Below are 23,449 nucleotides of genomic sequence, written 5' to 3' on the forward strand. Positions count from 1 at the left end.
AAAGACGTAGCCAAGGTAAATTTGAGGTTTCATGCAAGTGAAAATCCCATTTTTAAGATAGGAAGTTTCCTATCAGAAAATCAAGATTTTCTGTTTACTAAACAGGCACTTAGACCAACTAAGCCAAAGGACAAAAAGGTGTGATACTTTAGAAAGCCTGCTTAGCGAGTCAGATGCATAAAGAGGAGGAATTTCAAAATAAAATCCACTGGTTTTAAGTTGTTATGATTGATGCCATCTTTCTTCCTTTTTGGCCCTTATACAGAAGACATTCTTCATCTCACAATTGCACTATCAGTAAAGACGTAGCCAAGGTAAATTTGAGGTTTCATGCAAGTGAAAATCCCATTTTTAAGATAGGAAGTTTCCTATCAGAAAATCAAGATTTTCTGTTTACTAAACAGGCACTTAGACCAACTAAGCCAAAGGACAAAAAGGTGTGATACTTTAGAAAGCCTGCTTAGCGAGTCAGATGCATAAAGAGGAGGAATTTCAAAATAAAATCCACTGGTTTTAAGTTGTTATGATTGATGCCATCTTTCTTCCTTTTTGGCCCTTATACAGAAGACATTCTTCATCTCACAATTGCACTATCAGTAAAGACGTAGCCAAGGTAAATTTGAGGTTTCATGCAAGTGAAAATCCCATTTTTAAGATAGGAAGTTTCTTTTTGAGATGATGAAAACAAGGCACTGCTGAGATTCGAACTCAGGATCTCCTGTTTACTAGACAGGCGCTTTAACCAACTAAGCCACAGCACCACAAGCTGGAAAGCCTATGAAATGCAATAGAATCTGGATCGTTGACAAGGCCTTGGGTTTTGAAGTTCCATAATTGAATGATCCATCTTCTAGCACAGCTTCAACTTGGTACTTGTTTTTCTTCCAAGTTATGACACAGAATAGGCAGATTGAAGGAATGCCACAGCAGGGCCAAAAGAGTTTGCCCCAATCTAACTGTAAAGAATAGACACTGTAATATCTTCAACGAAAACACACTGACCCGTAAAAATAATCATTACATCTTTTCTCCTTAGCGCATGCACACCATGTAGACGAGGTGGCCGAGTGGTTAAGGCGATGGACTGCTAATCTATTGTGCTCTGCATGCATGGGTTCGAATCCCATCCTCGTCGGTTTATTCTGCTTGTTTCATGTTGTATTGTTTTGTTTTCATTTCTAGCCAAAGCGGTAGATACGTCAAGCTTGAAAGTTTATCTTCCTTTTTAAGAAAGCTGCTATCAAACTTTGCAGAGTTAGAAGTGTAATTCCACTGGTTTTATTTTGAAATGCTTGATGCAATCCTTTATTCTCTAAAGAAAGTTATATCGTCTAATTCCTTTTTAAGCGTTTCGACAGCAGAGATTTTTTTTCTCTCAACTGCACTATGTTTTGACTGTGGTAAAGACTTGTTTAATGTCATACAAGAACAAAAGTCCACCTTTTTTTGGCTAAAATGACCCAAACTGAGATGAAGAAAGAAAACCACTGCTGACGTTCGAAATCAAGATTTTCTGTTTACTAAACAGGCACTTAGACCAACTAAGCCAAAGGACAAAAAGGTGTGATACTTTAGAAAGCCTGCTTAGCGAGTCAGATGCATAAAGAGGAGGAATTTCAAAATAAAATCCACTGGTTTTAAGTTGTCATGATTGATGCCATCTTTCTTCCTTTTTGGCCCTTATACAGAAGACATTCTTCATCTCACAATTGCACTATCAGTAAAGACGTAGCCAAGGTAAATTTGAGGTTTCATGCAAGTGAAAATCCCATTTTTAAGATAGGAAGTTTCCTATCAGAAAATCAAGATTTTCTGTTTACTAAACAGGCACTTAGACCAACTAAGCCAAAGGACAAAAAGGTGTGATACTTTAGAAAGCCTGCTTAGCGAGTCAGATGCATAAAGAGGAGGAATTTCAAAATAAAATCCACTGGTTTTAAGTTGTTATGATTGATGCCATCTTTCTTCCTTTTTGGCCCTTATACAGAAGACATTCTTCATCTCACAATTGCACTATCAGTAAAGACGTAGCCAAGGTAAATTTGAGGTTTCATGCAAGTGAAAATCCCATTTTTAAGATAGGAAGTTTCTTTTTGAGATGATGAAAACAAGGCACTGCTGAGATTCGAACTCAGGATCTCCTGTTTACTAGACAGGCGCTTTAACCAACTAAGCCACAGCACCACAAGCTGGAAAGCCTATGAAATGCAATAGAATCTGGATCGATGACAAGGCCTTGGGTTTTGAAGTTCCATAATTGAATGATCCATCTTCTAGCACAGCTTCAACTTGGTACTTGTTTTTCTTCCAAGTTATGACACAGAATAGGCAGATTGAAGGAATGCCACAGCAGGGCCAAAAGAGTTTGCCCCAATCTAACTGTAAAGGATAGACACTGTAATATCTTCAACGAAAACACACTGACCCGTAAAAATAATCATTACATCTTTTCTCCTTAGCGCATGCGCGCCATGTAGACGAGGTGGCCGAGTGGTTAAGGCGATGGACTGCTAATCCATTGTGCTCTGCATGCATGGGTTCGAATCCCATCCTCGTCGGTTTATTCTGCTTGTTTCATGTTGTATTGTTTTGTTTTCATTTCTAGCCAAAGCGGTAGATACGTCAAGCTTGAAAGTTTACCTTCCTTTTTAAGAAAGCTGCTATCAAACTTTGCAGAGTTAGAAGTGTAATTCCACTGGTTTTATTTTGAAATGCTTGATGCCATCCTTTATTCTCTAAAGAAAGTTATATCGTCTAATTCCTTTTTAAGCGTTTCGACAGCAGAGATTTTTTTTCTCTCAACTGCACTATGTTTTGACTGTGGTAAAGACTTGTTTAATGTCATACAAGAACAAAAGTCCACCTTTTTTTGGCTAAAATGACCCAAACTGAGATGAAGAAAGAAAACCACTGCTGACGTTCGAAATCAAGATTTTCTGTTTACTAAACAGGCACTTAGACCAACTAAGCCAAAGGACAAAAAGGTGTGATACTTTAGAAAGCCTGCTTAGCGAGTCAGATGCATAAAGAGGAGGAATTTCAAAATAAAATCCACTGGTTTTAAGTTGTCATGATTGATGCCATCTTTCTTCCTTTTTGGCCCTTATACAGAAGACATTCTTCATCTCACAATTGCACTATCAGTAAAGACGTAGCCAAGGTAAATTTGAGGTTTCATGCAAGTGAAAATCCCATTTTTAAGATAGGAAGTTTCTTTTTGAGATGATGAAAACAAGGCACTGCTGAGATTCGAACTCAGGATCTCCTGTTTACTAGACAGGCGCTTTAACCAACTAAGCCACAGCACCACAAGCTGGAAAGCCTATGAAATGCAATAGAATCTGGATCGATGACAAGGCCTTGGGTTTTGAAGTTCCATAATTGAATGATCCATCTTCTAGCACAGCTTCAACTTGGTACTTGTTTTTCTTCCAAGTTATGACACAGAATAGGCAGATTGAAGGAATGCCACAGCAGGGCCAAAAGAGTTTGCCCCAATCTAACTGTAAAGAATAGACACTGTAATATCTTCAACGAAAACACACTGACCCGTAAAAATAATCATTACATCTTTTCTCCTTAGCGCATGCACACCATGTAGACGAGGTGGCCGAGTGGTTAAGGCGATGGACTGCTAATCTATTGTGCTCTGCATGCATGGGTTCGAATCCCATCCTCGTCGGTTTATTCTGCTTGTTTCATGTTGTATTGTTTTGTTTTCATTTCTAGCCAAAGCGGTAGATACGTCAAGCTTGAAAGTTTATCTTCCTTTTTAAGAAAGCTGCTATCAAACTTTGCAGAGTTAGAAGTGTAATTCCACTGGTTTTATTTTGAAATGCTTGATGCCATCCTTTATTCTCTAAAGAAAGTTATATCGTCTAATTCCTTTTTAAGCGTTTCGACAGCAGAGATTTTTTTTCTCTCAACTGCACTATGTTTTGACTGTGGTAAAGACTTGTTTAATGTCATACAAGAACAAAAGTCCACCTTTTTTTGGCTAAAATGACCCAAACTGAGATGAAGAAAGAAAACCACTGCTGACGTTCGAAATCAAGATTTTCTGTTTACTAAACAGGCACTTAGACCAACTAAGCCAAAGGACAAAAAGGTGTGATACTTTAGAAAGCCTGCTTAGCGAGTCAGATGCATAAAGAGGAGGAATTTCAAAATAAAATCCACTGGTTTTAAGTTGTCATGATTGATGCCATCTTTCTTCCTTTTTGGCCCTTATACAGAAGACATTCTTCATCTCACAATTGCACTATCAGTAAAGACGTAGCCAAGGTAAATTTGAGGTTTCATGCAAGTGAAAATCCCATTTTTAAGATAGGAAGTTTCCTATCAGAAAATCAAGATTTTCTGTTTACTAAACAGGCACTTAGACCAACTAAGCCAAAGGACAAAAAGGTGTGATACTTTAGAAAGCCTGCTTAGCGAGTCAGATGCATAAAGAGGAGGAATTTCAAAATAAAATCCACTGGTTTTAAGTTGTTATGATTGATGCCATCTTTCTTCCTTTTTGGCCCTTATACAGAAGACATTCTTCATCTCACAATTGCACTATCAGTAAAGACGTAGCCAAGGTAAATTTGAGGTTTCATGCAAGTGAAAATCCCATTTTTAAGATAGGAAGTTTCTTTTTGAGATGATGAAAACAAGGCACTGCTGAGATTCGAACTCAGGATCTCCTGTTTACTAGACAGGCGCTTTAACCAACTAAGCCACAGGACCACAAGCTGGAAAGCCTATGAAATGCAATAGAATCTGGATCGATGACAAGGCCTTGGGTTTTGAAGTTCCATAATTGAATGATCCATCTTCTAGCACAGCTTCAACTTGGTACTTGTTTTTCTTCCAAGTTATGACACAGAATAGGCAGATTGAAGGAATGCCACAGCAGGGCCAAAAGAGTTTGCCCCAATCTAACTGTAAAGGATAGACACTGTAATATCTTCAACGAAAACACACTGACCCGTAAAAATAATCATTACATCTTTTCTCCTTAGCGCATGCGCGCCATGTAGACGAGGTGGCCGAGTGGTTAAGGCGATGGACTGCTAATCCATTGTGCTCTGCATGCATGGGTTCGAATCCCATCCTCGTCGGTTTATTCTGCTTGTTTCATGTTGTATTGTTTTGTTTTCATTTCTAGCCAAAGCGGTAGATACGTCAAGCTTGAAAGTTTATCTTCCTTTTTAAGAAAGCTGCTATCAAACTTTGCAGAGTTAGAAGTGTAATTCCACTGGTTTTATTTTGAAATGCTTGATGCCATCCTTTATTCTCTAAAGAAAGTTATATCGTCTAATTCCTTTTTAAGCGTTTCGACAGCAGAGATTTTTTTTCTCTCAACTGCACTATGTTTTGACTGTGGTAAAGACTTGTTTAATGTCATACAAGAACAAAAGTCCACCTTTTTTTGGCTAAAATGACCCAAACTGAGATGAAGAAAGAAAACCACTGCTGACGTTCGAAATCAAGATTTTCTGTTTACTAAACAGGCACTTAGACCAACTAAGCCAAAGGACAAAAAGGTGTGATACTTTAGAAAGCCTGCTTAGCGAGTCTGATGCATAAAGAGGAGGAATTTCAAAATAAAATCCACTGGTTTTAAGTTGTCATGATTGATGCCATCTTTCTTCCTTTTTGGCCCTTATACAGAAGACATTCTTCATCTCACAATTGCACTATCAGTAAAGACGTAGCCAAGGTAAATTTGAGGTTTCATGCAAGTGAAAATCCCATTTTTAAGATAGGAAGTTTCCTATCAGAAAATCAAGATTTTCTGTTTACTAAACAGGCACTTAGACCAACTAAGCCAAAGGACAAAAAGGTGTGATACTTTAGAAAGCCTGCTTAGCGAGTCAGATGCATAAAGAGGAGGAATTTCAAAATAAAATCCACTGGTTTTAAGTTGTCATGATTGATGCCATCTTTCTTCCTTTTTGGCCCTTATACAGAAGACATTCTTCATCTCACAATTGCACTATCAGTAAAGACGTAGCCAAGGTAAATTTGAGGTTTCATGCAAGTGAAAATCCCATTTTTAAGATAGGAAGTTTCTTTTTGAGATGATGAAAACAAGGCACTGCTGAGATTCGAACTCAGGATCTCCTGTTTACTAGACAGGCGCTTTAACCAACTAAGCCACAGCACCACAAGCTGGAAAGCCTATGAAATGCAATAGAATCTGGATCGATGACAAGGCCTTGGGTTTTGAAGTTCCATAATTGAATGATCCATCTTCTAGCACAGCTTCAACTTGGTACTTGTTTTTCTTCCAAGTTATGACACAGAATAGGCAGATTGAAGGAATGCCACAGCAGGGCCAAAAGAGTTTGCCCCAATCTAACTGTAAAGAATAGACACTGTAATATCTTCAACGAAAACACACTGACCCGTAAAAATAATCATTACATCTTTTCTCCTTAGCGCATGCGCACCATGTAGACGAGGTGGCCGAGTGGTTAAGGGGATGGACTGCTAATCTATTGTGCTCTGCATGCATGGGTTCGAATCCCATCCTCGTCGGTTTATTCTGCTTGTTTCATGTTGTATTGTTTTGTTTTCATTTCTAGCCAAAGCGGTAGATACGTCAAGCTTGAAAGTTTATCTTCCTTTTTAAGAAAGCTGCTATCAAACTTTGCAGAGTTAGAAGTGTAATTCCACTGGTTTTATTTTGAAATGCTTGATGCCATCCTTTATTCTCTAAAGAAAGTTATATCGTCTAATTCCTTTTTAAGCGTTTCGACAGCAGAGATTTTTTTTCTCTCAACTGCACTATGTTTTGACTGTGGTAAAGACTTGTTTAATGTCATACAAGAACAAAAGTCCACCTTTTTTTGGCTAAAATGACCCAAACTGAGATGAAGAAAGAAAACCACTGCTGACGTTCGAAATCAAGATTTTCTGTTTACTAAACAGGCACTTAGACCAACTAAGCCAAAGGACAAAAAGGTGTGATACTTTAGAAAGCCTGCTTAGCGAGTCTGATGCATAAAGAGGAGGAATTTCAAAATAAAATCCACTGGTTTTAAGTTGTCATGATTGATGCCATCTTTCTTCCTTTTTGGCCCTTATACAGAAGACATTCTTCATCTCACAATTGCACTATCAGTAAAGACGTAGCCAAGGTAAATTTGAGGTTTCATGCAAGTGAAAATCCCATTTTTAAGATAGGAAGTTTCCTATCAGAAAATCAAGATTTTCTGTTTACTAAACAGGCACTTAGACCAACTAAGCCAAAGGACAAAAAGGTGTGATACTTTAGAAAGCCTGCTTAGCGAGTCAGATGCATAAAGAGGAGGAATTTCAAAATAAAATCCACTGGTTTTAAGTTGTCATGATTGATGCCATCTTTCTTCCTTTTTGGCCCTTATACAGAAGACATTCTTCATCTCACAATTGCACTATCAGTAAAGACGTAGCCAAGGTAAATTTGAGGTTTCATGCAAGTGAAAATCCCATTTTTAAGATAGGAAGTTTCCTATCAGAAAATCAAGATTTTCTGTTTACTAAACAGGCACTTAGACCAACTAAGCCAAAGGACAAAAAGGTGTGATACTTTAGAAAGCCTGCTTAGCGAGTCAGATGCATAAAGAGGAGGAATTTCAAAATAAAATCCACTGGTTTTAAGTTGTCATGATTGATGCCATCTTTCTTCCTTTTTGGCCCTTATACAGAAGACATTCTTCATCTCACAATTGCACTATCAGTAAAGACGTAGCCAAGGTAAATTTGAGGTTTCATGCAAGTGAAAATCCCATTTTTAAGATAGGAAGTTTCCTATCAGAAAATCAAGATTTTCTGTTTACTAAACAGGCACTTAGACCAACTAAGCCAAAGGACAAAAAGGTGTGATACTTTAGAAAGCCTGCTTAGCGAGTCAGATGCATAAAGAGGAGGAATTTCAAAATAAAATCCACTGGTTTTAAGTTGTCATGATTGATGCCATCCTTTTTCCTTTTTGGCCCTTATACAGAAGAAATTCTTCATCTCACAATTGCACTATCAGTAAAGACGTAGCCAAGGTAAATTTGAGGTTTCATGCAAGTGAAAATCCCATTTTTAAGATAGGAAGTTTCTTTTTGAGATGATGAAAACAAGGCACTGCTGAGATTCGAACTCAGGATCTCCTGTTTACTAGACAGGCGCTTTAACCAACTAAGCCACAGCACCACAAGCTGGAAAGCCTATGAAATGCAATAGAATCTGGATCGATGACAAGGCCTTGGGTTTTGAAGTTCCATAATTGAATGATCCATCTTCTAGCACAGCTTCAACTTGGTACTTGTTTTTCTTCCAAGTTATGACACAGAATAGGCAGATTGAAGGAATGCCACAGCAGGGCCAAAAGAGTTTGCCCCAATCTAACTGTAAAGAATAGACACTGTAATATCTTCAACGAAAACACACTGACCCGTAAAAATAATCATTACATCTTTTCTCCTTAGCGCATGCGCACCATGTAGACGAGGTGGCCGAGTGGTTAAGGCGATGGACTGCTAATCCATTGTGCTCTGCATGCATGGGTTCGAATCCCATCCTCGTCGGTTTATTCTGCTTGTTTCATGTTGTATTGTTTTGTTTTCATTTCTAGCCAAAGCGGTAGATACGTCAAGCTTGAAAGTTTATCTTCCTTTTTAAGAAAGCTGCTATCAAACTTTGCAGAGTTAGAAGTGTAATTCCACTGGTTTTATTTTGAAATGCTTGATGCCATCCTTTATTCTCTAAAGAAAGTTATATCGTCTAATTCCTTTTTAAGCGTTTCGACAGCAGAGATTTTTTTTCTCTCAACTGCACTATGTTTTGACTGTGGTAAAGACTTGTTTAATGTCATACAAGAACAAAAGTCCACCTTTTTTTGGCTAAAATGACCCAAACTGAGATGAAGAAAGAAAACCACTGCTGACGTTCGAAATCAAGATTTTCTGTTTACTAAACAGGCACTTAGACCAACTAAGCCAAAGGACAAAAAGGTGTGATACTTTAGAAAGCCTGCTTAGCGAGTCAGATGCATAAAGAGGAGGAATTTCAAAATAAAATCCACTGGTTTTAAGTTGTCATGATTGATGCCATCTTTCTTCCTTTTTGGCCCTTATACAGAAGACATTCTTCATCTCACAATTGCACTATCAGTAAAGACGTAGCCAAGGTAAATTTGAGGTTTCATGCAAGTGAAAATCCCATTTTTAAGATAGGAAGTTTCCTATCAGAAAATCAAGATTTTCTGTTTACTAAACAGGCACTTAGACCAACTAAGCCAAAGGACAAAAAGGTGTGATACTTTAGAAAGCCTGCTTAGCGAGTCAGATGCATAAAGAGGAGGAATTTCAAAATAAAATCCACTGGTTTTAAGTTGTCATGATTGATGCCATCTTTTTTCCTTTTTGGCCCTTATACAGAAGACATTCTTCATCTCACAATTGCACTATCAGTAAAGACGTAGCCAAGGTAAATTTGAGGTTTCATGCAAGTGAAAATCCCATTTTTAAGATAGGAAGTTTCTTTTTGAGATGATGAAAACAAGGCACTGCTGAGATTCGAACTCAGGATCTCCTGTTTACTAGACAGGCGCTTTAACCAACTAAGCCACAGCACCACAAGCTGGAAAGCCTATGAAATGCAATAGAATCTGGATCGATGACAAGGCCTTGGGTTTTGAAGTTCCATAATTGAATGATCCATCTTCTAGCACAGCTTCAACTTGGTACTTGTTTTTCTTCCAAGTTATGACACAGAATAGGCAGATTGAAGGAATGCCACAGCAGGGCCAAAAGAGTTTGCCCCAATCTAACTGTAAAGAATAGACACTGTAATATCTTCAACGAAAACACACTGACCCGTAAAAATAATCATTACATCTTTTCTCCTTAGCGCATGCGCACCATGTAGACGAGGTGGCCGAGTGGTTAAGGCGATGGACTGCTAATCCATTGTGCTCTGCATGCATGGGTTCGAATCCCATCCTCGTCGGTTTATTCTGCTTGTTTCATGTTGTATTGTTTTGTTTTCATTTCTAGCCAAAGCGGTAGATACGTCAAGCTTGAAAGTTTATCTTCCTTTTTAAGAAAGCTGCTATCAAACTTTGCAGAGTTAGAAGTGTAATTCCACTGGTTTTATTTTGAAATGCTTGATGCCATCCTTTATTCTCTAAAGAAAGTTATATCGTCTAATTCCTTTTTAAGCGTTTCGACAGCAGAGATTTTTTTTCTCTCAACTGCACTATGTTTTGACTGTGGTAAAGACTTGTTTAATGTCATACAAGAACAAAAGTCCACCTTTTTTTGGCTAAAATGACCCAAACTGAGATGAAGAAAGAAAACCACTGCTGACGTTCGAAATCAAGATTTTCTGTTTACTAAACAGGCACTTAGACCAACTAAGCCAAAGGACAAAAAGGTGTGATACTTTAGAAAGCCTGCTTAGCGAGTCAGATGCATAAAGAGGAGGAATTTCAAAATAAAATCCACTGGTTTTAAGTTGTCATGATTGATGCCATCTTTCTTCCTTTTTGGCCCTTATACAGAAGACATTCTTCATCTCACAATTGCACTATCAGTAAAGACGTAGCCAAGGTAAATTTGAGGTTTCATGCAAGTGAAAATCCCATTTTTAAGATAGGAAGTTTCCTATCAGAAAATCAAGATTTTCTGTTTACTAAACAGGCACTTAGACCAACTAAGCCAAAGGACAAAAAGGTGTGATACTTTAGAAAGCCTGCTTAGCGAGTCAGATGCATAAAGAGGAGGAATTTCAAAATAAAATCCACTGGTTTTAAGTTGTCATGATTGATGCCATCTTTTTTCCTTTTTGGCCCTTATACAGAAGACATTCTTCATCTCACAATTGCACTATCAGTAAAGACGTAGCCAAGGTAAATTTGAGGTTTCATGCAAGTGAAAATCCCATTTTTAAGATAGGAAGTTTCTTTTTGAGATGATGAAAACAAGGCACTGCTGAGATTCGAACTCAGGATCTCCTGTTTACTAGACAGGCGCTTTAACCAACTAAGCCACAGCACCACAAGCTGGAAAGCCTATGAAATGCAATAGAATCTGGATCGATGACAAGGCCTTGGGTTTTGAAGTTCCATAATTGAATGATCCATCTTCTAGCACAGCTTCAACTTGGTACTTGTTTTTCTTCCAAGTTATGACACAGAATAGGCAGATTGAAGGAATGCCACAGCAGGGCCAAAAGAGTTTGCCCCAATCTAACTGTAAAGAATAGACACTGTAATATCTTCAACGAAAACACACTGACCCGTAAAAATAATCATTACATCTTTTCTCCTTAGCGCATGCGCACCATGTAGACGAGGTGGCCGAGTGGTTAAGGCGATGGACTGCTAATCCATTGTGCTCTGCATGCATGGGTTCGAATCCCATCCTCGTCGGTTTATTCTGCTTGTTTCATGTTGTATTGTTTTGTTTTCATTTCTAGCCAAAGCGGTAGATACGTCAAGCTTGAAAGTTTATCTTCCTTTTTAAGAAAGCTGCTATCAAACTTTGCAGAGTTAGAAGTGTAATTCCACTGGTTTTATTTTGAAATGCTTGATGCCATCCTTTATTCTCTAAAGAAAGTTATATCGTCTAATTCCTTTTTAAGCGTTTCGACAGCAGAGATTTTTTTTCTCTCAACTGCACTATGTTTTGACTGTGGTAAAGACTTGTTTAATGTCATACAAGAACAAAAGTCCACCTTTTTTTGGCTAAAATGACCCAAACTGAGATGAAGAAAGAAAACCACTGCTGACGTTCGAAATCAAGATTTTCTGTTTACTAAACAGGCACTTAGACCAACTAAGCCAAAGGACAAAAAGGTGTGATACTTTAGAAAGCCTGCTTAGCGAGTCAGATGCATAAAGAGGAGGAATTTCAAAATAAAATCCACTGGTTTTAAGTTGTCATGATTGATGCCATCTTTCTTCCTTTTTGGCCCTTATACAGAAGACATTCTTCATCTCACAATTGCACTATCAGTAAAGACGTAGCCAAGGTAAATTTGAGGTTTCATGCAAGTGAAAATCCCATTTTTAAGATAGGAAGTTTCCTATCAGAAAATCAAGATTTTCTGTTTACTAAACAGGCACTTAGACCAACTAAGCCAAAGGACAAAAAGGTGTGATACTTTAGAAAGCCTGCTTAGCGAGTCAGATGCATAAAGAGGAGGAATTTCAAAATAAAATCCACTGGTTTTAAGTTGTCATGATTGATGCCATCTTTCTTCCTTTTTGGCCCTTATACAGAAGACATTCTTCATCTCACAATTGCACTATCAGTAAAGACGTAGCCAAGGTAAATTTGAGGTTTCATGCAAGTGAAAATCCCATTTTTAAGATAGGAAGTTTCCTATCAGAAAATCAAGATTTTCTGTTTACTAAACAGGCACTTAGACCAACTAAGCCAAAGGACAAAAAGGTGTGATACTTTAGAAAGCCTGCTTAGCGAGTCAGATGCATAAAGAGGAGGAATTTCAAAATAAAATCCACTGGTTTTAAGTTGTCATGATTGATGCCATCTTTCTTCCTTTTTGGCCCTTATACAGAAGACATTCTTCATCTCACAATTGCACTATCAGTAAAGACGTAGCCAAGGTAAATTTGAGGTTTCATGCAAGTGAAAATCCCATTTTTAAGATAGGAAGTTTCCTATCAGAAAATCAAGATTTTCTGTTTACTAAACAGGCACTTAGACCAACTAAGCCAAAGGACAAAAAGGTGTGATACTTTAGAAAGCCTGCTTAGCGAGTCAGATGCATAAAGAGGAGGAATTTCAAAATAAAATCCACTGGTTTTAAGTTGTCATGATTGATGCCATCTTTCTTCCTTTTTGGCCCTTATACAGAAGACATTCTTCATCTCACAATTGCACTATCAGTAAAGACGTAGCCAAGGTAAATTTGAGGTTTCATGCAAGTGAAAATCCCATTTTTAAGATAGGAAGTTTCCTATCAGAAAATCAAGATTTTCTGTTTACTAAACAGGCACTTAGACCAACTAAGCCAAAGGACAAAAAGGTGTGATACTTTAGAAAGCCTGCTTAGCGAGTCAGATGCATAAAGAGGAGGAATTTCAAAATAAAATCCACTGGTTTTAAGTTGTCATGATTGATGCCATCCTTTTTCCTTTTTGGCCCTTATACAGAAGAAATTCTTCATCTCACAATTGCACTATCAGTAAAGACGTAGCCAAGGTAAATTTGAGGTTTCATGCAAGTGAAAATCCCATTTTTAAGATAGGAAGTTTCTTTTTGAGATGATGAAAACAAGGCACTGCTGAGATTCGAACTCAGGATCTCCTGTTTACTAGACAGGCGCTTTAACCAACTAAGCCACAGCACCACAAGCTGGAAAGCCTATGAAATGCAATAGAATCTGGATCGATGACAAGGCCTTGGGTTTTGAAGTTCCATAATTGAATGATCCATCTTCTAGCACAGCTTCAACTTGGTACTTGTTTTTCTTCCAAGTTATGACACAGAATAGGCAGATTGAAGGAATGCCACAGCAGGGCCAAAAGAGTTTGCCCCAATCTAACTGTAAAGAATAGACACTGTAATATCTTCAACGAAAACACACTGACCCGTAAAAATAATCATTACATCTTTTCTCCTTAGCGCATGCGCACCATGTAGACGAGGTGGCCGAGTGGTTAAGGCGATGGACTGCTAATCCATTGTGCTCTGCATGCATGGGTTCGAATCCCATCCTCGTCGGTTTATTCTGCTTGTTTCATGTTGTATTGTTTTGTTTTCATTTCTAGCCAAAGCGGTAGATACGTCAAGCTTGAAAGTTTATCTTCCTTTTTAAGAAAGCTGCTATCAAACTTTGCAGAGTTAGAAGTGTAATTCCACTGGTTTTATTTTGAAATGCTTGATGCCATCCTTTATTCTCTAAAGAAAGTTATATCGTCTAATTCCTTTTTAAGCGTTTCGACAGCAGAGATTTTTTTTCTCTCAACTGCACTATGTTTTGACTGTGGTAAAGACTTGTTTAATGTCATACAAGAACAAAAGTCCACCTTTTTTTGGCTAAAATGACCCAAACTGAGATGAAGAAAGAAAACCACTGCTGACGTTCGAAATCAAGATTTTCTGTTTACTAAACAGGCACTTAGACCAACTAAGCCAAAGGACAAAAAGGTGTGATACTTTAGAAAGCCTGCTTAGCGAGTCAGATGCATAAAGAGGAGGAATTTCAAAATAAAATCCACTGGTTTTAAGTTGTCATGATTGATGCCATCTTTCTTCCTTTTTGGCCCTTATACAGAAGACATTCTTCATCTCACAATTGCACTATCAGTAAAGACGTAGCCAAGGTAAATTTGAGGTTTCATGCAAGTGAAAATCCCATTTTTAAGATAGGAAGTTTCCTATCAGAAAATCAAGATTTTCTGTTTACTAAACAGGCACTTAGACCAACTAAGCCAAAGGACAAAAAGGTGTGATACTTTAGAAAGCCTGCTTAGCGAGTCAGATGCATAAAGAGGAGGAATTTCAAAATAAAATCCACTGGTTTTAAGTTGTCATGATTGATGCCATCTTTTTTCCTTTTTGGCCCTTATACAGAAGACATTCTTCATCTCACAATTGCACTATCAGTAAAGACGTAGCCAAGGTAAATTTGAGGTTTCATGCAAGTGAAAATCCCATTTTTAAGATAGGAAGTTTCTTTTTGAGATGATGAAAACAAGGCACTGCTGAGATTCGAACTCAGGATCTCCTGTTTACTAGACAGGCGCTTTAACCAACTAAGCCACAGCACCACAAGCTGGAAAGCCTATGAAATGCAATAGAATCTGGATCGATGACAAGGCCTTGGGTTTTGAAGTTCCATAATTGAATGATCCATCTTCTAGCACAGCTTCAACTTGGTACTTGTTTTTCTTCCAAGTTATGACACAGAATAGGCAGATTGAAGGAATGCCACAGCAGGGCCAAAAGAGTTTGCCCCAATCTAACTGTAAAGAATAGACACTGTAATATCTTCAACGAAAACACACTGACCCGTAAAAATAATCATTACATCTTTTCTCCTTAGCGCATGCGCACCATGTAGACGAGGTGGCCGAGTGGTTAAGGCGATGGACTGCTAATCCATTGTGCTCTGCATGCATGGGTTCGAATCCCATCCTCGTCGGTTTATTCTGCTTGTTTCATGTTGTATTGTTTTGTTTTCATTTCTAGCCAAAGCGGTAGATACGTCAAGCTTGAAAGTTTATCTTCCTTTTTAAGAAAGCTGCTATCAAACTTTGCAGAGTTAGAAGTGTAATTCCACTGGTTTTATTTTGAAATGCTTGATGCCATCCTTTATTCTCTAAAGAAAGTTATATCGTCTAATTCCTTTTTAAGCGTTTCGACAGCAGAGATTTTTTTTCTCTCAACTGCACTATGTTTTGACTGTGGTAAAGACTTGTTTAATGTCATACAAGAACAAAAGTCCACCTTTTTTTGGCTAAAATGACCCAAACTGAGATGAAGAAAGAAAACCACTGCTGACGTTCGAAATCAAGATTTTCTGTTTACTAAACAGGCACTTAGACCAACTAAGCCAAAGGACAAAAAGGTGTGATACTTTAGAAAGCCTGCTTAGCGAGTCAGATGCATAAAGAGGAGGAATTTCAAAATAAAATCCACTGGTTTTAAGTTGTCATGATTGATGCCATCTTTCTTCCTTTTTGGCCCTTATACAGAAGACATTCTTCATCTCACAATTGCACTATCAGTAAAGACGTAGCCAAGGTAAATTTGAGGTTTCATGCAAGTGAAAATCCCATTTTTAAGATAGGAAGTTTCCTATCAGAAAATCAAGATTTTCTGTTTACTAAACAGGCACTTAGACCAACTAAGCCAAAGGACAAAAAGGTGTGATACTTTAGAAAGCCTGCTTAGCGAGTCAGATGCATAAAGAGGAGGAATTTCAAAATAAAATCCACTGGTTTTAAGTTGTCATGATTGATGCCATCTTTTTTCCTTTTTGGCCCTTATACAGAAGACATTCTTCATCTCACAATTGCACTATCAGTAAAGACGTAGCCAAGGTAAATTTGAGGTTTCATGCAAGTGAAAATCCCATTTTTAAGATAGGAAGTTTCTTTTTGAGATGATGAAAACAAGGCACTGCTGAGATTCGAACTCAGGATCTCCTGTTTACTAGACAGGCGCTTTAACCAACTAAGCCACAGCACCACAAGCTGGAAAGCCTATGAAATGCAATAGAATCTGGATCGATGACAAGGCCTTGGGTTTTGAAGTTCCATAATTGAATGATCCATCTTCTAGCACAGCTTCAACTTGGTACTTGTTTTTCTTCCAAGTTATGACACAGAATAGGCAGATTGAAGGAATGCCACAGCAGGGCCAAAAGAGTTTGCCCCAATCTAACTGTAAAGAATAGACACTGTAATATCTTCAACGAAAACACACTGACCCGTAAAAATAATCATTACATCTTTTCTCCTTAGCGCATGCGCACCATGTAGACGAGGTGGCCGAGTGGTTAAGGCGATGGACTGCTAATCCATTGTGCTCTGCATGCATGGGTTCGAATCCCATCCTCGTCGGTTTATTCTGCTTGTTTCATGTTGTATTGTTTTGTTTTCATTTCTAGCCAAAGCGGTAGATACGTCAAGCTTGAAAGTTTATCTTCCTTTTTAAGAAAGCTGCTATCAAACTTTGCAGAGTTAGAAGTGTAATTCCACTGGTTTTATTTTGAAATGCTTGATGCCATCCTTTATTCTCTAAAGAAAGTTATATCGTCTAATTCCTTTTTAAGCGTTTCGACAGCAGAGATTTTTTTTCTCTCAACTGCACTATGTTTTGACTGTGGTAAAGACTTGTTTAATGTCATACAAGAACAAAAGTCCACCTTTTTTTGGCTAAAATGACCCAAACTGAGATGAAGAAAGAAAACCACTGCTGACGTTCGAAATCAAGATTTTCTGTTTACTAAACAGGCACTTAGACCAACTAAGCCAAAGGACAAAAAGGTGTGATACTTTAGAAAGCCTGCTTAGCGAGTCAGATGCATAAAGAGGAGGAATTTCAAAATAAAATCCACTGGTTTTAAGTTGTCATGATTGATGCCATCTTTCTTCCTTTTTGGCCCTTATACAGAAGACATTCTTCATCTCACAATTGCACTATCAGTAAAGACGTAGCCAAGGTAAATTTGAGGTTTCATGCAAGTGAAAATCCCATTTTTAAGATAGGAAGTTTCCTATCAGAAAATCAAGATTTTCTGTTTACTAAACAGGCACTTAGACCAACTAAGCCAAAGGACAAAAAGGTGTGATACTTTAGAAAGCCTGCTTAGCGAGTCAGATGCATAAAGAGGAGGAATTTCAAAATAAAATCCACTGGTTTTAAGTTGTCATGATTGATGCCATCTTTCTTCCTTTTTGGCCCTTATACAGAAGACATTCTTCATCTCACAATTGCACTATCAGTAAAGACGTAGCCAAGGTAAATTTGAGGTTTCATGCAAGTGAAAATCCCATTTTTAAGATAGGAAGTTTCCTATCAGAAAATCAAGATTTTCTGTTTACTAAACAGGCACTTAGACCAACTAAGCCAAAGGACAAAAAGGTGTGATACTTTAGAAAGCCTGCTTAGCGAGTCAGATGCATAAAGAGGAGGAATTTCAAAATAAAATCCACTGGTTTTAAGTTGTCATGATTGATGCCATCTTTCTTCCTTTTTGGCCCTTATACAGAAGACATTCTTCATCTCACAATTGCACTATCAGTAAAGACGTAGCCAAGGTAAATTTGAGGTTTCATGCAAGTGAAAATCCCATTTTTAAGATAGGAAGTTTCCTATCAGAAAATCAAGATTTTCTGTTTACTAAACAGGCACTTAGACCAACTAAGCCAAAGGACAAAAAGGTGTGATACTTTAGAAAGCCTGCTTAGCGAGTCAGATGCATAAAGAGGAGGAATTTCAAAATAAAATCCACTGGTTTTAAGTTGTCATGATTGATGCCATCCTTTTTCCTTTTTGGCCCTTATACAGAAGAAATTCTTCATCTCACAATTGCACTATCAGTAAAGACGTAGCCAAGGTAAATTTGAGGTTTCATGCAAGTGAAAATCCCATTTTTAAGATAGGAAGTTTCTTTTTGAGATGATGAAAACAAGGCACTGCTGAGATTCGAACTCAGGATCTCCTGTTTACTAGACAGGCGCTTTAACCAACTAAGCCACAGCACCACAAGCTGGAAAGCCTATGAAATGCAATAGAATCTGGATCGATGACAAGGCCTTGGGTTTTGAAGTTCCATAATTGAATGATCCATCTTCTAGCACAGCTTCAACTTGGTACTTGTTTTTCTTCCAAGTTATGACACAGAATAGGCAGATTGAAGGAATGCCACAGCAGGGCCAAAAGAGTTTGCCCCAATCTAACTGTAAAGAATAGACACTGTAATATCTTCAACGAAAACACACTGACCCGTAAAAATAATCATTACATCTTTTCTCCTTAGCGCATGCGCACCATGTAGACGAGGTGGCCGAGTGGTTAAGGCGATGGACTGCTAATCCATTGTGCTCTGCATGCATGGGTTCAAATCCCATCCTCGTCGGTTTATTCTGCTTGTTTCATGTTGTATTGTTTTGTTTTCATTTCTAGCCAAAGCGGTAGATACGTCAAGCTTGAAAGTTTATCTTCCTTTTTAAGAAAGCTGCTATCAAACTTTGCAGAGTTAGAAGTGTAATTCCACTGGTTTTATTTTGAAATGCTTGATGCCATCCTTTATTCTCTAAAGAAAGTTATATCGTCTAATTCCTTTTTAAGCGTTTCGACAGCAGAGATTTTTTTTCTCTCAACTGCACTATGTTTTGACTGTGGTAAAGACTTGTTTAATGTCATACAAGAACAAAAGTCCACCTTTTTTTGGCTAAAATGACCCAAACTGAGATGAAGAAAGAAAACCACTGCTGACGTTCGAAATCAAGATTTTCTGTTTACTAAACAGGCACTTAGACCAACTAAGCCAAAGGACAAAAAGGTGTGATACTTTAGAAAGCCTGCTTAGCGAGTCAGATGCATAAAGAGGAGGAATTTCAAAATAAAATCCACTGGTTTTAAGTTGTCATGATTGATGCCATCTTTCTTCCTTTTTGGCCCTTATACAGAAGACATTCTTCATCTCACAATTGCACTATCAGTAAAGACGTAGCCAAGGTAAATTTGAGGTTTCATGCAAGTGAAAATCCCATTTTTAAGATAGGAAGTTTCCTATCAGAAAATCAAGATTTTCTGTTTACTAAACAGGCACTTAGACCAACTAAGCCAAAGGACAAAAAGGTGTGATACTTTAGAAAGCCTGCTTAGCGAGTCAGATGCATAAAGAGGAGGAATTTCAAAATAAAATCCACTGGTTTTAAGTTGTCATGATTGATGCCATCTTTCTTCCTTTTTGGCCCTTATACAGAAGACATTCTTCATCTCACAATTGCACTATCAGTAAAGACGTAGCCAAGGTAAATTTGAGGTTTCATGCAAGTGAAAATCCCATTTTTAAGATAGGAAGATTCCTATCAGAAAATCAAGATTTTCTGTTTACTAAACAGGCACTTAGACCAACTAAGCCAAAGGACAAAAAGGTGTGATACTTTAAAAAGCCTGCTTAGCGAGTCAGATGCATAAAGAGGAGGAATTTCAAAATAAAATCCACTGGTTTTAAGTTGTCATGCTTGATGCCATCTTTCTTCCTTTTTGGCCCTCATACAGAAGACATTCTTCATCTCACAATTGCACTATCAGTAAAGACGTAGCCAAGGTAAATTTGAGGTTTCATGCAAGTTAAAATCCCATTTTTAAGATAGGGAGTTTCTTTTTGAGGTGATGAAAACAAGGCACTGCTAAGATTCGAACTCAGGATCTCCTGTTTACTAGACAAGGGCTTTAACCAACTAAGCCACAGCACCACAAGCTGGAAAGCCTATGAAATGCAATAGAATCTGGATCGATGACAAGGCCTTGGGTTTTGAAGTTCCATAATTGAATGATCCATCTTCTAGCACAGCTTCAACTTGGTACTTGTTTTTCTTCCAAGTTATGACACAGAATAGGCAGATTGAAGGAATGCCACAGCAGGGCCAAAAGAGTTTGCCCCAATCTAACTGTAAAGAATAGACACTGTAATATCTTCAATGAAAACACACTGACCCGTAAAAATAATCATTACATCTTTTCTCCTTAGCGCATGTGCGCCATGTAGACGAGGTGGCCGAGTGGTTAAGGCGATGGACTGCTAATCCATTGTGCTCTGCATGCATGGGTTCGAATCCCATCCTCGTCGGTCTAATCTGCTTGTTTCATGTTGTATTGTTTTGTTTTCATTTCTAGCCAAAGCGGTAGATACGTCAAGCTTGAAAGTTTATCTTCCTTTTTAAGAAAGCTGCTATCAAACTTTGCAGAGTTAGAAGTGTAATTCCACTGGTTTTATTTTGAAATGCTTGATGCCATCCTTTATTCTCTAAAGAAAGTTATATCGTCTAATTCCTTTTTAAGCGTTTCGACAGCAGAGATTTTTTTTCTCTCAACTGCACTATGTTTTGACTATGGTAAAGACTTGTTTAATGTCATACAAGAACAAAAGTCCACCTTTTTTTGGCTAAAATGACCCAAACCGAGATGAAGAAAGAAAACCACTGCTGACGTTCGAAATCAAGATTTTCTGTTTACTAAACAGGCGCTTAGACCAACTAAGCCAAAGGACAAAAAGGTGTGATACTTTAAAAAGCCTGCTTAGCGAGTCAGATGCATAAAGAGGAGGAATTTCAAAATAAAATCCACTGGTTTTAAGTTGTCATGCTTGATGCCATCTTTCTTCCTTTTTGGCCCTTATACAGAAGACATTCTTCATCTCACAATTGCACTATCAGTAAAGACGTAGCCAAGGTAAATTTGAGGTTTCATGCAAGTTAAAATCCCATTTTTAAGATAGGAAGTTTCTTTTTGAGATGGTGAAAACAAGGCACTGCTAAGATTCGAACTCAGGATCTCCTGTTTACTAGACAGGCGCTTTAACCAACTAAGCCACAGCACCACAAGCTGGAAAGCCTATGAAATCTAGGGAAGATGTAAGCACCGATCAAACCTTTCAAGTGGTTAACTTAACAAGACAACATTGAGTTGAGTTTCATTCCATGCACACAGAAACGTGGAACAGGATTTCATTCTCAGTCATGACAATTAAGAAACCAAGTAAATTATGAATAGCATTCATTCAACGACATTGACAATTTGCAGAATGCAATAGAATCTGGATCGATGACAAGGCCTTGGGTTTTGAAGTTCCATAATTGAATGATCCATCTTCTAGCACAGCTTCAATTTGGTACTTGTTTTTCTTCCAAGTTATGACACAGAATAGGCAGATTGAAGGAATGCCACAGCAGGGCCAAAAGAGTTTGCCCCAATCTAACTGTAAAGAATAGACACTGTAATATCTTCAACGAAAACAAACTGACCCGTAAAAATAATCATTACATCTTTTCTCCTTAGCGCATGTGCGCCATGTAGACGAGGTGGCCGAGTGGTTAAGGCGATGGACTGCTAATCCATTGTGCTCTGCATGCATGGGTTCGAATCCCATCCGCGTCGGTTTGTTCTGCGTGTTTCATGTTGTATTGTTTTGTTTTCATTTCTAGCCAAAGCGGGAGATACGTCAAGCTTGAAAGTTTATCTTCCTTTTTAAGAAAGCTGCTATCAAACTTTGCAGAGTTAGAAGTGTAATTCCACTGGTTTTATTTTGAAATGCTTGATGCCATCCTTTATTCTCTAAAGAAAGTTATGTCGTCTAATTCCTTTTTAAGCGTTTCGACAGCAGAGATTTTTTTTCTCTCAACTGCACTATGTTTTGACTATGGTAAAGACTTGTTTAATGTCATACAAGAACAAAAGTCCACCTTTTTTTGGCTAAAATGACCCAAACCGAGATGAAGAAAGAAAACCACTGCTGACGTTCGAAATCAAGATTTTCTGTTTACTAAACAGGCGCTTAGACCAACTAAGCCAAAGGACAAAAAGGTGTGATACTTTAAAAAGCCTGCTTAGCGAGTCAGATGCATAAAGAGGAGGAATTTCAAAATAAAATCCACTGGTTTTAAGTTGTCATGCTTGATGCCATCTTTCTTCCTTTTTGGCCCTTATACAGAAGACATTCTTCATCTCACAATTGCACTATCAGTAAAGACGTAGCCAAGGTAAATTTGAGGTTTCATGCAAGTTAAAATCCCATTTTTAAGATAGGAAGTTTCTTTTTGAGATGATGAAAACAAGGCACTGCTAAGATTCGAACTCAGGATCTCCTGTTTACTAGACAGGCGCTTTAACCAACTAAGCCACAGCACCACAAGCTGGAAAGCCTATGAAATCTAGGGAAGATGTAAGCACCGATCAAACCTTTCAAGTGGTTAACTTAACAAGACAACATTGAGTTGAGTTTCATTCCATGCACACAGAAACGTGGAACAGGATTTCATTCTCAGTCATGACAATTAAGCAACCAAGAAAATTATGAATAGCATTCATTCAACGACATTGACAATTTGCAGAATGCAATAGAATCTGGATCGATGACAAGGCCTTGGGTTTTGAAGTTCCATAATTGAATGATCCATCTTCTAGCACAGCTTCAATTTGGTACTTGTTTTTCTTCCAAGTTATGACACAGAATAGGCAGATTGAAGGAATGCCACAGCAGGGCCAAAAGAGTTTGCCCCAATCTAACTGTAAAGAATAGACACTGTAATATCTTCAACGAAAACACACTGACCCGTAAAAATAATCATTACATCTTTTCTCCTTAGCGCATGTGCGCCGTGTAGACGAGGTGGCCGAGTGGTTAAGGCGATGGACTGCTGATCCATTGTGCTCTGCATGCATGGGTTCGAATCCCATCCTCGTCGGTTTATTCTGCTTGTTTCATGTTGTATTGTTTTGTTTTCATTTCTAACCAAAGCGGTAGATACGTCAAGCTTGAAAGTTTATATTCCTTTTTAAGAAAGCTGCTATCAAACTTTGCAGAGTTAGAAGTGTAATTCCACTGGTTTTATTTTGAAATGCTTGATGCCATCCTTTATTCTCTAAAGAAAGTTATGTCGTCTAATTCCTTTTTAAGCGTTTCGACAGCAGAGATTTTTTTTCTCTCAACTGCACTATGTTTTGACTATGGTAAAGACTTGTTTAATGTCATACAAGAACAAAAGTCCACCTTTTTTTGGCTAAAATGACCCAAACCGAGATGAAGAAAGAAAACCACTGCTGACGTTCGAAATCAAGATTTTCTGTTTACTAAACAGGCGCTTAGACCAACTAAGCCAAAGGACAAAAAGGTGTGATACTTTAAAAAGCCTGCTTAGCGAGTCAGATGCATAAAGAGGAGGAATTTCAAAATAAAATCCACTGGTTTTAAGTTGTCATGCTTGATGCCATCTTTC

General features: G+C 38.0%; 11 non-coding genes across 11 annotated transcripts; all 11 read right to left on the reverse strand.

Moving 5' to 3' along the window:
* Nucleotides 1–687: 687 nt before the first annotated feature.
* Nucleotides 688–761, reverse strand: TRNAT-AGU (transfer RNA threonine (anticodon AGU)). The gene has a single exon. It is a non-coding gene; the product is annotated as a tRNA-Thr (tRNA).
* A 1,349-nt stretch (nucleotides 762–2,110) lies between these two features.
* TRNAT-AGU (transfer RNA threonine (anticodon AGU)) lies at nucleotides 2,111–2,184 on the reverse strand. Its single transcript has one exon. It is a non-coding gene; the product is annotated as a tRNA-Thr (tRNA).
* A 1,050-nt stretch (nucleotides 2,185–3,234) lies between these two features.
* Nucleotides 3,235–3,308, reverse strand: TRNAT-AGU (transfer RNA threonine (anticodon AGU)). The gene has a single exon. It is a non-coding gene; the product is annotated as a tRNA-Thr (tRNA).
* Nucleotides 3,309–6,080: 2,772 nt separating this feature from the next.
* On the reverse strand, nucleotides 6,081–6,154 carry TRNAT-AGU (transfer RNA threonine (anticodon AGU)). The gene has a single exon. It is a non-coding gene; the product is annotated as a tRNA-Thr (tRNA).
* Nucleotides 6,155–8,101: 1,947 nt separating this feature from the next.
* TRNAT-AGU (transfer RNA threonine (anticodon AGU)) lies at nucleotides 8,102–8,175 on the reverse strand. The gene has a single exon. It is a non-coding gene; the product is annotated as a tRNA-Thr (tRNA).
* Nucleotides 8,176–9,524: 1,349 nt separating this feature from the next.
* On the reverse strand, nucleotides 9,525–9,598 carry TRNAT-AGU (transfer RNA threonine (anticodon AGU)). The gene has a single exon. It is a non-coding gene; the product is annotated as a tRNA-Thr (tRNA).
* Nucleotides 9,599–10,947: 1,349 nt separating this feature from the next.
* Nucleotides 10,948–11,021, reverse strand: TRNAT-AGU (transfer RNA threonine (anticodon AGU)). The gene has a single exon. It is a non-coding gene; the product is annotated as a tRNA-Thr (tRNA).
* Nucleotides 11,022–13,267: 2,246 nt separating this feature from the next.
* On the reverse strand, nucleotides 13,268–13,341 carry TRNAT-AGU (transfer RNA threonine (anticodon AGU)). The gene has a single exon. It is a non-coding gene; the product is annotated as a tRNA-Thr (tRNA).
* Nucleotides 13,342–14,690: 1,349 nt separating this feature from the next.
* TRNAT-AGU (transfer RNA threonine (anticodon AGU)) lies at nucleotides 14,691–14,764 on the reverse strand. The gene has a single exon. It is a non-coding gene; the product is annotated as a tRNA-Thr (tRNA).
* A 1,349-nt stretch (nucleotides 14,765–16,113) lies between these two features.
* Nucleotides 16,114–16,187, reverse strand: TRNAT-AGU (transfer RNA threonine (anticodon AGU)). Its single transcript has one exon. It is a non-coding gene; the product is annotated as a tRNA-Thr (tRNA).
* A 1,947-nt stretch (nucleotides 16,188–18,134) lies between these two features.
* On the reverse strand, nucleotides 18,135–18,208 carry TRNAT-AGU (transfer RNA threonine (anticodon AGU)). The gene has a single exon. It is a non-coding gene; the product is annotated as a tRNA-Thr (tRNA).
* Nucleotides 18,209–23,449: the final 5,241 nt, after the last annotated feature.

This window comes from Ranitomeya imitator, chromosome 7 (assembly GCF_032444005.1).
Source record: "Ranitomeya imitator isolate aRanImi1 chromosome 7, aRanImi1.pri, whole genome shotgun sequence".
NCBI lineage: Eukaryota > Metazoa > Chordata > Amphibia > Anura > Dendrobatidae > Ranitomeya > Ranitomeya imitator.